This window comes from Misgurnus anguillicaudatus, chromosome 23, assembly GCF_027580225.2.
Source record: "Misgurnus anguillicaudatus chromosome 23, ASM2758022v2, whole genome shotgun sequence".
NCBI classification, from domain to species: domain Eukaryota; kingdom Metazoa; phylum Chordata; class Actinopteri; order Cypriniformes; family Cobitidae; genus Misgurnus; species Misgurnus anguillicaudatus.
Window position 1 is genome coordinate 36433468 of NC_073359.2, and position 14219 is coordinate 36447686.

At 37.1% G+C, this 14219-nt stretch overlaps 1 long non-coding RNA gene across 1 annotated transcript; it reads right to left on the bottom strand.

Moving 5' to 3' along the window:
• Positions 1–3929: 3929 nt before the first annotated feature.
• Positions 3930–6011, bottom strand: LOC141359511 (uncharacterized). Its single transcript, XR_012366006.1, has 3 exons — positions 5880–6011; positions 5140–5705; positions 3930–4924 (listed from the first exon to the last, which is right to left on the bottom strand). It is a non-coding gene; the product is annotated as an uncharacterized lncRNA (long non-coding RNA).
• Positions 6012–14219: the final 8208 nt, after the last annotated feature.

Genomic DNA, 14219 nt, shown 5'->3' on the forward strand with positions numbered 1-14219 from the left:
AAAATCAATGGGAACTTAGTGTATAATAGTGTATAGTAGTAAGTATAATAATAATAGTTTGCTGTAGTGGTGGAAGTAGTGGGAACAGTGGTGATTACAATGAAAATAAATAGTAGTTATTTATAGTAATAATGAAGATAATAATATAATAATATTAACTGAAGTAGTCTTGTCCCTCAAGGTACTACAGCCACTCATCCCCCCCGGCACACATCCCCATCACGCACAGGAGTCTGCCTTGTCCTGACTCCTGTGCCACAGTTGATTCTGAGGAACTACTTTGTTTGGCGGAAGAGTAATATTTGTACTAATATAATTACAACTTATATGTGTTTTATTTTGTGAAACCCTGCTATGCATATGATGTAACCGTTTTATAAACGCCATAAACCCCGCAAAGCAGCGGGTTACCAGTGCATTTTATAACAGCTAAGGGCCGTTGTTAGGCACGACGCGAAGGCTTTGCTTATTATTTTGAGATCTGTATTAATAAGAGATAAAGGGCGATAACTAGTAGGCCTACAAAATGTTGGGTCTTTATTTGGTTTGAGTAAAATTGTAATTAATGCTGTGTTCATATGTACTGGAATGGATGAGGTGTTTTTAATTTATGTTGGTATTTGCATAAACAATGGGGATATTGTCGACCAGAAGTGTTTATAAAATTTGGGTGGGTATCCATCTTAACCTGGGGCTTTGTTATTTGATAGGGAGTCAAGAGCCTGTTTATATTCGATTTCTGATATAGATTTGTCTAGTGATTCTTTTTGGGTTAAAGTTAAGCTAGGTAGAGTTATGTTATTGAGAAATAAGTTAGTTTCTTTAGTTTTGGGATCCTTGTCGTCACTGTACAACTGTTTATAGAATCTACGAAAGGTGTCATTCATGTCTTGTGTGGTGTGAAGTGTCTTCCCTTCTGTGTTCTTAATTACAGGGATTAGTGTTTTTTCTCTATTACGTTTGAGTTGATTAGCTAGGTATTTACCTGATTTGTTATTATGTTCAAAATATGTGTTTTAGACATTGTTTTTGAAATTCTAACCTTTTATTTAACTCATTCACCGCCAGCCTTTTTGAGAAAAGTTGCCCACCTGCATTTTTGTGATTTTAACAAAAGTTTCACAAAATTCCATGCAGGAAAAATTATCTTCTATAAATATATAAACATACAAATTATATCAAATTAAAGAACACACCCTTTGCTTTCAAACAAACAATAAACAAACAAAATGGGGAAAAAACGTTTCATTATATATTTAACTTTTCCACTTAATTTAACCACTGAAATATGGACATTTCTCTTCAAAAATACAACATTTTGAGGAAAAAGCTTAAAAAATTGCTTTTTTGTAAAGGAATTTATGTTAGATATCAGACTCAGAATGACTATCAAACATAAAAGCATTTAAAATCAGTCATTACTTCTTTTTAACTTCCGTTTTTGATAAATTCGGTTTTGGCGCCATCCAGTGGATAAAAACGGTATTACACTTTCACTTTGAAATTCGTCCAGAAAGGCATATTAAGTAGTTAAATATTAACTCAGGGGAATGAGTTAATATTGCTTCATATTCATCTTTAGTTTTATTAACTCTTTCGCCGCCATTGCCGAGATATCTCGTCAATTAAGAGAAAACGCTTCCCCGCCAATGACGAGATTTTCCGTCTTTCCGCAATACCACTATTATCCTTATACAACCTGGAAGTAGCGCCTCACGTGAAAGAGAAAGAACTCCGTGTATGTTTTAAAGATCGCTCTGCATCCGATCTCTATCAAATGTCCTTCACAAAAAATGGAATCATCTCAGCTTTTTGCTCAAAATTGGGTGTTTTTGAAGTAACCTACCCATGTTTGAGAGGTGATTACAAGAGAAATAATGAAGGTAGGATGAAACTGTTTTTTTTTTGTTGCTTGAAAGCAGAGTGTCTGTTCTTTCATCTGATATATTGTTTGTTTATATATTTAAAGAAGAAAATTTTCTGGAAGGCTTTAAACTTTTGTAAAAATCATGAAAAATGCTGGCTGGCAACTTTTTTTTAAAACGCTGGCGGGGAAAGAGTTAATCTCCTTCGAAGTCTGTTCATCCGGATATTGAGAGTATCTCTTATGTAATATGTGTATTTCATTTTCTAATTCTTTTTCTAATTCTTGTTCTTTTTTGTGTTTATGTGTAGAGTATGATATATTTTTTCCTCTTAATACAACTTTAGCTGTCTCCCAGAAGGTTATTGCAGAGGTGCCTGGTATATTATTTGTTTCCATGAAGAATGCCCATTCTTTTTTAAAGTATTCATTCAAATCTTTGTCTTTAAATAATGATGTATTCATCCTCCGTCTAAATTATTTTTTTGTAATATCTTTGCTATTAATAGTTAAAGTGACTGGAGCATGGTCCGATATGATAATAGGATTAATTGTTGTATTTAATATGTCTGGAATGAGAGAGTTGCTGGTTAAGAAATAATCAATACATGAATATGATTTATGAACTGCTGAAAAGTAAGTGTATTCTCTTGATTTCGGGTTTGTCAGTCTCCAACTGTCGCCAAGACCCAGATCAGTCATATATTGTTTAATAATTTCTGTAGACTGCCATGGTTTAAATTGTGGTGACATATTTGATTTATCTTGGGTTGGGTCAATAACTGTTTTGAAGTTGCCTCCAATTATGATAACTGATTGAGCAAGGTTAGATATTGATGAGAAGAAATCATGAAAAAATTGGGGATTATCTGTGTTTGGTCCATATATATTAGCAATAGTCATTATTTTGTTGTTAAAGCATATGTTGATGACAACGTATCGTCCTTCTGGGTCACATATAGCTGAATCCTCCTTTTTGTTTACGTCCGGTATTACGTTGGAATTTCCCGCACTTTGATTCTATTGTTGATTCCTAAAAAACTAAAATGTATAATTGAACCAAACTACAGATGTGAAAACACCAAAATCATAGTGTCCCTGCCTTCCGACTGAGATTAAACTCAATCAGTTTAGTAAAAATATCTGCTAAATACGCTGTTTAGCAATCCTATTATTGTCTTTAAACAAAGTGGAAAGAGGGGACGCATTGTCTGACAAAAAGGAACACACCTCATTTTGCAGCCTATTTAGTACATCTTAAAAGCCAGCGGAATTCGGTGTGTAAAAGGAATTTGGTGTAATTCAGATCCCATTTCAGCACATAATCTTCAAAACAGAAATGCATTCAGTGGTCATGAATTTATGAAGTTTATTGCCTTGACAGCTTCATTCAACACAGAATTAAGCTCTGGGCTCATCTTCTTTGATGCCAGGGATTCTCTGTTTATAACAAAGTGTATCCACAGGATGTCAGGATTTTTCTGCCTTATGTGCATGATGAGGTTTTTGATACGCCCTCTCATTGCCGCTGTGCATCAGTGCACACACTGGTACAGGATTTCCAGCTGATTTCATGTTCTGAGAAAAACAAATTAACAATGTTGAAAATATCCTGGGCCGGGTTTCCCAAAAGCATCGTAAGGCTAAGTTGATCGTAAAAACGATCGTACGAATCATCTTAAAATTACGGGCCATTTCCCAAAAGCTTCGTAACTTAAAGAGCAACTTGAAAGTTAAACCACCCATTCACTCAAAGTACAGAAAAATACTGTAGGAAATAGATTTAAAAAAAAAAAAATTCTAAATGCACTAATTAGGCTTCTGGGGTCATTTTTGTAAGAAAATTTTAGACCCGCCTCTAAAAACCGCCAAACCGGAAGTGACATCACGAGAGGCGCACGCTGGATCGCAATGACAGTTCTTCAGAGTAAATGTAAATGTTTATTCATACTCGTATGGCGAACTACAGCCATACAATTATGAGTTTGCTATGCAGCCAAGAGTGCAGGGACTGGTCAGGATTAAACAGAACGGTCAGAGGAGACAAATTGAAGTGTTATGTGAGGAGAAAAAGACAGATGTGTGGGTGAGATCAGTGATCTGGCGAGATGTAATACTGTGCTCAGATCACAAGATTGTACAGATTATTATCATATATCATGCAATTGCAAAGATAGTATTGATACTTTATGTCTTTTTAATGCTTATAAGTTATGTTAATATCCATCAACACTTACGTTAGGTGATACAGATGTTGCTCATCACCGCAGGAGAGGTGAGCTGTCTGAACCCATATGTGCTACAGGCCAGGCCAGTAGAAATGAGTATGTTTATGGCAGAGATTATTTATTACTAATTTATTTAATATCCATGTATAAATGAACAGTAAACTAAAGATTTGAATGTTAAAACAATCTTAATAAATTTGTTTTTAAACAATCTTAATGAATTTGTTTTAATTACAAGTTGCCTATAGGTCATGACTAAGTCACAATTTTTGCTGGCACTAGTCAATATTCAAATTAACAATATTAATAGTTTTCCCATCTCCAAACAATACCACTAAATACAGCATAGGCAAGTTATCCGCTGGGCGTCTAAGGAACTCTGTGCAGGCGCCCTTACCTGCATGTGTCAGCCATTCAAGAACAGGTTCCAGAGGAAGGAGGACTTTATAAATGGTTTGAATACCCCCATTTTGTGACAATCAATAAACAATAATCACAAATTGTCTTACCGTATAAAAACTGGTTTATGAAGTTTAGATCAGATATATACCAAGTAGATCTGCATTTGTAATTCGATTAAGTTTTATTTATGTAGCACCGAAAAAAAGATATACAATCTGACCCATTTAAAAACATTTAACAATTTTTCAGTATCTTTCCCATCATATGTGCGGGTATTATAATAATGTGTTGAAGTGTGTTAAATTGTGAATGATGTGATTAATAGATCCCAACAGCTTCAGCCTTGTTGATCCTCTGGATGGATCTGGAGAGGGGAGCAGGTGTAGTGGAAGACAGGACAGTGCTGCATTCTCGTAGAGCCTGTGGTGACCTGGAGTATTCCAGAACAGAATATTTAAATAGATTAAATTGATTTGTCCCTGTTAACAGTGTACACCAAAGTAATACAGTTCTGATAAAAAAATTTATAGTCAAAGTGGTTTTGATGGTTTTGGTGATGAGTCAGCTTTATATTATTTTTTGAAAGCGATATACAATGCTATTGTTCAAACATTTACAATCTTTTAACAAAAAACAACCGCTTACTGCAAATCTCTCATTCTGCCACGCCTTCACGATGGTAGAAATTGTGTACATGGTGGAAGAAGGTGCTGACAAGATGCTCTGAAGCCCAAACAGCTTTAACATCTTGATGATCTGGGTCAGTGTCGGCCGGTGACTTCTTTTTCGAGGGCGCACGTTGCGAAGCTGGTCACATGCATTGAGCTCGTCATGTGTGTGGCTCGTCATTTCAAAATATGTGTTCAGCGCGTCATGTAAACTTATGTGCATCACACGTGATGTCAAAATCTGCTGCACACGCATGTAAAGGGTTTATGATAAATGATATGCTCACGTTTGCCTGATACTCACTTAATCTCCTGTGTAATTACAGTTTAGTGTCAAGTTAGTGTCTTGCGAGTATTTTGTGAACATGAGTGCTTCTTTTATCATAAACCCTCTCAACGCGTGTGCAGCAGGCACGTATTGTGACAAGAGGCATGATGCACATGGTTCACACACGTCACAACAAACACACATTTGGAATTCACGTCCCTCAGAAGAGAAGTCACTGGTCACCAAAAATGCTGATACATGCATGCTGCACAGACCTAAGAGATGTATATAAAAAGCAGAAAAGTACTATACCATAGCATATAAAACAAAAAATACAGGTTATGGTACAACAGACATCAGCCGGCTTTGGCAAACAATGAACTTGCCAACAGCCCTGAATAAAAAGAAAAACATTATTTTTGACTTTGACAGACATGAATAAGTCTTACTTGTGTGAACAGGATGAGATTCTTGCAGTGGTTTCTCATCAGATGAGTCTTTTTTGTTTTTTCCTCCTCCATAACACATCGCCAGGTTCGTCCATGACAACAGAGGATGATTCATCATACTAAGCATCTTCACCTGTAGCTGGACAACTAGAATTAAAACAGATTCACCTTTATATAATTGTATAACAGCATGTCACTTCTTAGGTAATTACACGAACACACCACATGACAAAAAACGAATTACGAATTAGCTATGCAAACAAAGTAAATAAGATGTAACTCGATTTGATGGTTATAATATTTGCAATCTAAGCTTATCAGTTAGTTGATTTCCATATTTATAAGAAACTTGAATGAAATCATTATGTTAAATGATTTGGTAGTAGCAAATGTTTAAAAAACAAGACTTACTGTGCATAGTTCACGTTATCTTCGAGCTGCATCTCAGACGGACCGTGATCGATTCATGTTTTTTTGCGGCGGCAAAAACACAGGCCTCACGTGGTTCTTGCTTCGGCATCCAATGTTTAACTCCATCATATTGCCGGGATGATAATCCTCCGATCTAACGTGAACGCTATACATCACCGCGTTTTTCTGAAGCACATGCTGAACTGAAGTCGCGTCTCTCGTCTCTTTCCTCGTGCTGCGCTAAACACACCCAGACATGGAAGATGGCGCGGTCTTTGTTCTTCAAAAGAAACCTGTGGACTCATTGTCCTGACAGGCTGGAGTTTGAAAAACCCCCACTAACACAATTATTAACCATGACGATGCTAAATTGAAACTACGGAGAATCACATCAATTTGCGACTGCTTTTGCTGAATACAACCGCAGCACTGCCAATGTAGAGCCTGTCAGACGAGCGCCTCTGACTACGTAATATGACGCGTTGTTGAAAAAAACTGGGATTTTCAGAGCGGTCTTAGAAAATTTCAGCTTTTTTACTAAATTTATGCGCTTAGAGTTTTGTAAATGTTTTTTGCTTTCGCATTTAATTTTCATATGGTACTTTCATACAAGGTTATATATTTATCTCACAAAAAAATGTAACCTGAAAGTTGCACTTTAAGTAGCACTTGAAAATCATCGTAGATCTACGAGTGGTCTGGAGTAATCGTTCATTCATAAGTGCATCGTAAGACAACAGAGTTACAAGGTCACCTGCAGGACAACCAGCAAATTGCACTCCTGCATTGACGATAATGTAATGTTTTAAATGTTTATTTATTTATTGGGTTCTTCTTTGTTTATTTTATATTAAATATATAATATAATATGTTTAAAATTCAAATGAGAAATCAAATTTAAATGACTAAACATAAATGAATAAAGAAGGAAACGTATTTTGTACAAGTTGGTAAAAGTTTTTTGTATTTTGGTAAATGTTGGTATAGCAAATTGATAAATGGTTCATACCGATTGCTGCTATAATTCATCTTAACATTGTTTTGAAGGGAAATGGCATCTAATTAAAGAAACCAAATAAATATTTACGGTAAAATGCAATAATCCATAATAATAAATAAACATAGATAATAAACAACAAATAATAATAATAATCTAAACAATAATAGAAACGCAGAAGGCATTTCGCAGTGGGACGAGTCCTAACTAAATACGGAAAAGAATATTTAATAAATTATTAAAACATTTAAAAAATCATTGAACAATAATGAAAATATATTATTAAAAATATTAGTGCACATCGGCTGAAGATCATTAGCCTAAACAAGCTTCTGCTACAAATTCGAGTCATTCTATAGGTGACATTTCAGCACTTGACAAATGGATAGCGACTCGTAAGTAGCACTTAAAACCCAGCTGCAAGCGATCGTTTCACGTGCATCTTTGGGAAACGCACGCAAATGAACAACGAATGCTCGTTAAGTAGCTCGTAGAAAGCGCTCTTAAGAGCTAAGTTCAATCGTTATCGGGAAACCCGGCCCTGGCCAGTTGTCATCCCCTCCAGTGTTTTGCAAAAAAATATGTGTTCGCAAATGGTATCCACATACTCTCTGTCACAAAAGGAACCAAGTGTGCCTGTCCACTGACATGATTCCCCATTCCTGACTTTATCCACCAGTTGTTTAGCTATCACAGCAAACATGCCCGTGTGGACCCACTGTGGGTATACTGTGGGACAGTGTGGGCAGGGCTAAACCAAACCCCAAATGGGGCCCATGCGGTTAGCCCATGTGGGGCCCACAGTAGTTTGCCCTTTGGGGACTCTATGTGGGTTGAAACACTAACCAAATTTTTTTTAGATGTTAACAGAGTGTCACACATCATAGAAGACAATGTTAGCATCTGTTCATTTTAACATTAGGAGAAAACTAGTTAATTTTTAGCTTTTTTGTGATATATTTGTCTTCCTAGTGTTACGACATTGGGTTCTTTCTTTTTCTCATTTACTCGCTCGTTAATCTATTAGCGCTCCCCTCAGCTGTTCCTCATTCCCTCACCTGCTCCCCATCCTGTGATTTACCTCCCTATATATTGTTCTCTCCTTTTTCCCTTCCTCTGTTGGATTATTGATTTATGGTCACGCTGTGTTGTGCCTCTCTCTATTTTTGATACGGAGCCGTGCTCCTGTCCTGTCCTGTCGAGTCTTGGTTTAATCTATTATTAATCGTAATCCTGTTTGTTACCCAGTCTGTTCTTTGTCCAGTTACTCTGCTGAGGAGGTGTGTGGAGGGTGCCTAAAGGCCAATTCACACTGCACAGACAAATGCCAACAGACACCAACAGACAAGTTGGCAGTTGGATTTAGAATTTTATGAAAAATAACTGTCATGTTCAGACTGCACCAACAGACACAGACAAACTGAGTCAGACAGATTGAAGTCTTAATTTGTAAAAATGGATGATCCTGTAACCACTATCAAAATGTTACTGTTACTAATGTCTTTGCGTGTCATTCTTCGCTTGAAAAGACGGCAAGTTAAACGAAAGAGGCTTTGGGTAAAGCCATGGTTGCTGCGACGGGAAAGACAGGGTGCCTACTCGAATTTATGTAGAGAACTGCAGTCGGAAGATGTACAAAGCTTTCATAATTTTGCTCGGGTGGTCCCTAATCAATTTAAACATCTACTTCAGCTGGTGACACCAATAATTCAAAGGCAAAATACTAATTTCAGAGAGTCCATTTCACCAGGTGAACGCCTAATGATAACTCTTCGCTTCTTAGCAACAGGTAAGTTGTAATAGTTTATATTTCATCTTCCAGCAGTTTAAGTAATTTCAAGTGTTGATAGATAGATAAGATTTATTATTCACAGGGGAATCATTTCGTAGCCTCCACTACGCTTTTCGCATCGGATGCTCAACTTTAAGCGAGCTTATTCCTGAAACATGTAGAGCTATCTATCAGGTTCTCAAAGAAAAACATCTTAAAGGAATAGTCTACTCATTTTCAATATTGGAGTGTGTTGTTACCTTGGCTGGGAATTGTTGGTACATCCCTCTGTCATCTGTGTGTGTGCACGTGGGCGCTGGGGCGCGCTGCGACGCTAGGATAGCATTTAGCTTAGCCCCATTCATTCAATGGTACCATTTAGAGATAAAGTTAGAAGTGACCAAACACATCAACGTTTTTCCTATTTAAGACGAGTAGTTATACGAGCAAGTTTGGTGGTACAAAATAAAACATAGTGCTTTTCTAAGCGGATTTAAAAGAGGAACTATATTGTATGGCGTAATAGCACTTTTGGGAGTACTTCGACTCGCCTGAAAAGTCTGCTCCCCTTCTCACTCTCATAATGGGAGAGGGAGGGTGTTACTGCGCCGAGTCCAAGTACTCCCAAAAGTGCTATTACGCCATAAAATATAGTTACTCTTTTAAATCCGCTTAGAAAAGCGCTATGTTTTATTTTGTACCACCAAACTTGCTCGTATAACTACTCGTCTTAAATAGGAAAAACGTTGATGTGTTTGGTCACTTCTAACTTTATCTCTAAATGGTACCATTGAATGAATGGGGCTAAGCTAAATGCCATCACAGCGTCGCAACGCGCTCCAGCGCCCACGCGCACACACACAGATGACAGAGGGATGATTCAACAGTTCTTAGTTAAGGTAATAAAATATTTTAATATTGAAAATGAGTAGACTATTCCTTTAAGGTAGGCATTCTAATCCTGAGCACTTTTTATTTAATATGTCAGTATATAATTACCTTATTGCAAAAGGTATCCAATTTTTTGTATTTAACTGAAGAAAGCAAATCGTTATGGGACGGGCAGTGGTGCTGAACAAAGCCAATGTGGTTTTGACTCTTGTTTCTGCCTTTGAGGTCTTTGCAACAGTGATTATTAAACACATTATTTGTTTCAAAGGTTGTTAAAACGAAGTTTATATAGTTTTTATAACAGTGATTATAGATTTAAGTACGTTGTTTACACAGTCAAGAAATTCAGTGTTCATAGAAAATTAGATGTTGATCATATGTATATTATTCTCTATTGGACTTCAGTAACATAGCTTTCCAAATGTTCAAGCTTTTCAAATTTTATTATTAAACACTTGCTGGAAATACTTTTTTGCCTCACGTGCAGATATCATGAATCACCCCACCAATCGGAACCATGGCGACAAACATAATGTTGCAAAGCATGCTGGGATCCACCATGGTATAAAACTCATGACTCCCATCATGCATTGCAACATAAATTATGTCACCCTTGTTCCAACCAATGGGGCGATTCATGACATGTGCACGTGAGGCACAATATAAACTTTCCGGCAAGTATTTTTAACAATAAAATTTGAAAAGCTCTAAGTTAAAACCAATAGAGAATATATACTTGATCAACATTTTACTCTCCATGAATACTGATTGTTTGACTGTGTAAACAATTTACTTAAATCTACAATCTCTGTTAAAAAAACTTTATAAACTTTGCTTTAACAACCTTTACAACAAATAATGTGTTCAGTAAACACTGTTGCAAAGACCTCAAAAGGAAAATAAGAGTCAAACTGCCCTACTAAAGGAACCACTGATCACCATAATGGTGACCAAACAATTTCAAAGTAGACAAAAGTCAGTCTGGTTTGTAATAAGAGAGATGTCTTTTCAGTTGATTTTATCTAAGGCAGTGACTGGAAGTTTTAGATGTAGTTCGGCTCATTATCATCAGGTGTCTTTAATAATCAAATAATCACTCAAATGATTGCTAAAGTATATAATTAACTGTTACTTTTAACACCCTGCTGGTGGTACCCATATAAACACCGAGCCGGTGTTAATTTAACACCGAGGATTTTGCTGTGACATGTATTATCACGTAGGGTCTACTCTAGTTTTGTTAGCTATTTTGAAAATAATGGCTGTATGTGAAGTTATTTTCAGAGGACAGTAAATCTACACTGCTACAAGCAGCACATTGACTACTCTAAAATATATCCACATTCCATTTCTATAGTATTGTCCCTTAAGAAGATATACTAAAATGGTTGCTGAAATGTGAATGGGTGTACTCATTTTCGTGAGATATTGTATATAGTTTAATAACAGGGTCAGTGTAACCTTTACAAAATTTACCTTGGTATTACTGCAAATAAAACCAAAAAGTAGTGTAGTGAAACATGGTAACCACAAAGCAATCATAATTTTGTTACAGAAGAAAATATTTAACAATAGTCTGTATTATAAGTCTGTCATTATACAAATCGCAGTCAAAACGCAAAAAACCCACATGGCTATACTATAGATCTTTTTAAACCATGGTTTATTTAGTATCCTAAGGGTAAACATTGAAAAGAGATTAATGCAATAACTGCTTGTATAATTGAATTGAATTGTTGAATTGCTTGTTGTTCACTACATCGAGAGCTGCTTATTAAGACTTGATAAAGAAAGAAATGTGCTTCCTTTTTCAAATGCTGTTATCAAATGGTAGATTCTAATAAAATATTATAGCAGTTTCTGTACAGGTTTGGGAGGAAACAAAAAACATTTTTGGGAATGAGACAAGAATAAAAACAAATATAGCTGCAAGCAGCGATACGGGGCCAAGCACAATCAGCGCAATGAGCTCCCAAAGCACAGCAAGAAAGATACAACTTATCAATCACTCAGGGCGCATTGAGCACCCAAGGTGCATCAAGAACACAAGGCTCAGCAAAGAACCCAAAGCGTAGCAATGACAGAGCAGAACCACCGCAGTGCAGAGCAGCAACAGAAAACATGGCAAAAATAGAACATATGTGAACTACAGACAGGTCAAAAAGAATAGGTGAGAAAGAACAAAACTATAATAGAAGAAATTAACACCTGGCTCAGGTGGGATTCGAACCCATGAACTCAGAATCTCTATGCAAAGGACTTAACAGATGCGCTACTCAGTAGACACAGCTCAAGGGGCAGCAGAAAAGAGCTTACATGCCATACAAAGAATTCAGAAGTTATAAGCAGTTCTATAAGAACTGTTATAGTTTATACCCATAGGTGGCGCTGTTCTCTGATTACCTCAGGACGTCATGCCGAAGCTCCCTACCGATTTTTGCGCCGATATATCCGATACTTCGAAAGTTATAGCAATTTATCACAGATTTCAAAATGGCGGACAGGCGGTTCGGTCAATCGCGGCATAATACATATCGACAGATGCGGCATGAGCCAAGGAATCCATAGACACCAAGATCATAATTTTCTGACAAACGATTCAGAAGGTATGCGCAAAAATAGCCGTTTTTCCTATCTCATGACCCATAGGTGGCGCTGTCACCAAATTTGGCATGGACCCCCATTTCATGGTCGACATGAAGCGTACCAAATTTCATCTCGATTGATCAAAGAATGACCGAGATACAGCCTCAGAACCAATTTTGCGTCAATCTCGTTAAGTTCGCGCATTAATTACTTTTGAATAAAGAAAAATATCAAAATTCTGTTCAGTCATTTCTATGCGGCTAACTCCAAAGATCACATGTGCCAAATCTCATAAGAATTGAACCAAATTTGAAGGAGGAGTAGCGAAAAAACGAAATACTGGACATTTCAAAATGGCCGATACTGTAATGGGTGGAGTCTCACTGTAAGGTATTAAAAACAATAAGCATGAGGAGAGCAATCACGTGTACTAAGTAGAATTTTCATAGAGCAAATGGATCACGAGTTATAACCATTTGAACATTGAATTTTTGAGATGATGGTGGCGCTATAGAGTTACAGCTAGAGACCCCATTTTTGGCCAAAGGACTATTTATGACCACCACTACAACTGTGCCAAATTTCATCATTTTCCTATATACGGTTCATAGGGCTGCCATAGACTCCCATTGGGGAAGAAGATTAAGAAAAATAATAATAATAATAATAAATATAGCTGCAAGCAGCGATACGGGGCCAAGCACCATCAGCGCAATGAGCACCCGAAGCACAGCAAGAAACATACAACGTATCAATCACCCAGGGCGCATTGAGCACCCAAGGTGCATCAAGAACACAAGTCTCAGCAAAGAACCCAAAGCGTAGCAATGACAGAGCAGAACCACCGCAGTGCAGAGCAGCAACAGAAAACATGGCAAAAATAGAACATATGTGAACTACAGACAGGTCAAAAAGAATAGGTGAGAAAGAACAAAACTATAATAGAAGAAATTAACACCCGGCTCAGGTGGGATTCGAACCCATGAACTCAGAATCTCTATGCAAACAACTTAACAGATGCGCCACTCAGTAGACACAGCTCAAGGGGCAGCAGAAAAGAGCTTACATGCCATACAAAGAATTCAGAAGTTATAAGCAGTTCTATAAGAACTGTTATAGTTTATACCCATAGGTGGCGCTGTTCTCTGATTTCCTCAGGACATCATGCCGAAGCTCCCTACCGATTTTTGCGCCGATATATCCGATACTTCAAAAGTTATAGCAATTTATCACAGATTTCAAAATGGCGGACAGGCGGTTCGGTCAATCCCGGCATAATACATATCGGCAGATGCGGCATGAGCCAAGGAATCCGTAGACACCAAGATCATAATTTTCTGACAAACGATTCAGAAGTTATGCGCAAAAATAGCCTTTTTTCCTATCTCATGACCCATAGGTGGCGCTGTCACCAAATTTGGCATGGACCCCCATTTCATGGTCGACATGAAGCGTACCAAATTTCATCTCGATTGATCAAAGAATGACCGAGATACAGCCTCAGAACCAATTTTGCGTCAATCTCGTTAAGTTCACGCATTAATTACTTTTAAATAAAGAAAAATATCAAAATTCTGTTCAGTCATTTCTATGCGGCTCACTCCAAAGATCACATGTGCCAAATCTCATAAGAATTGAACCAAATTTGAAGGAGGAGTAGCGAAAAAACGAAATACTGTACATT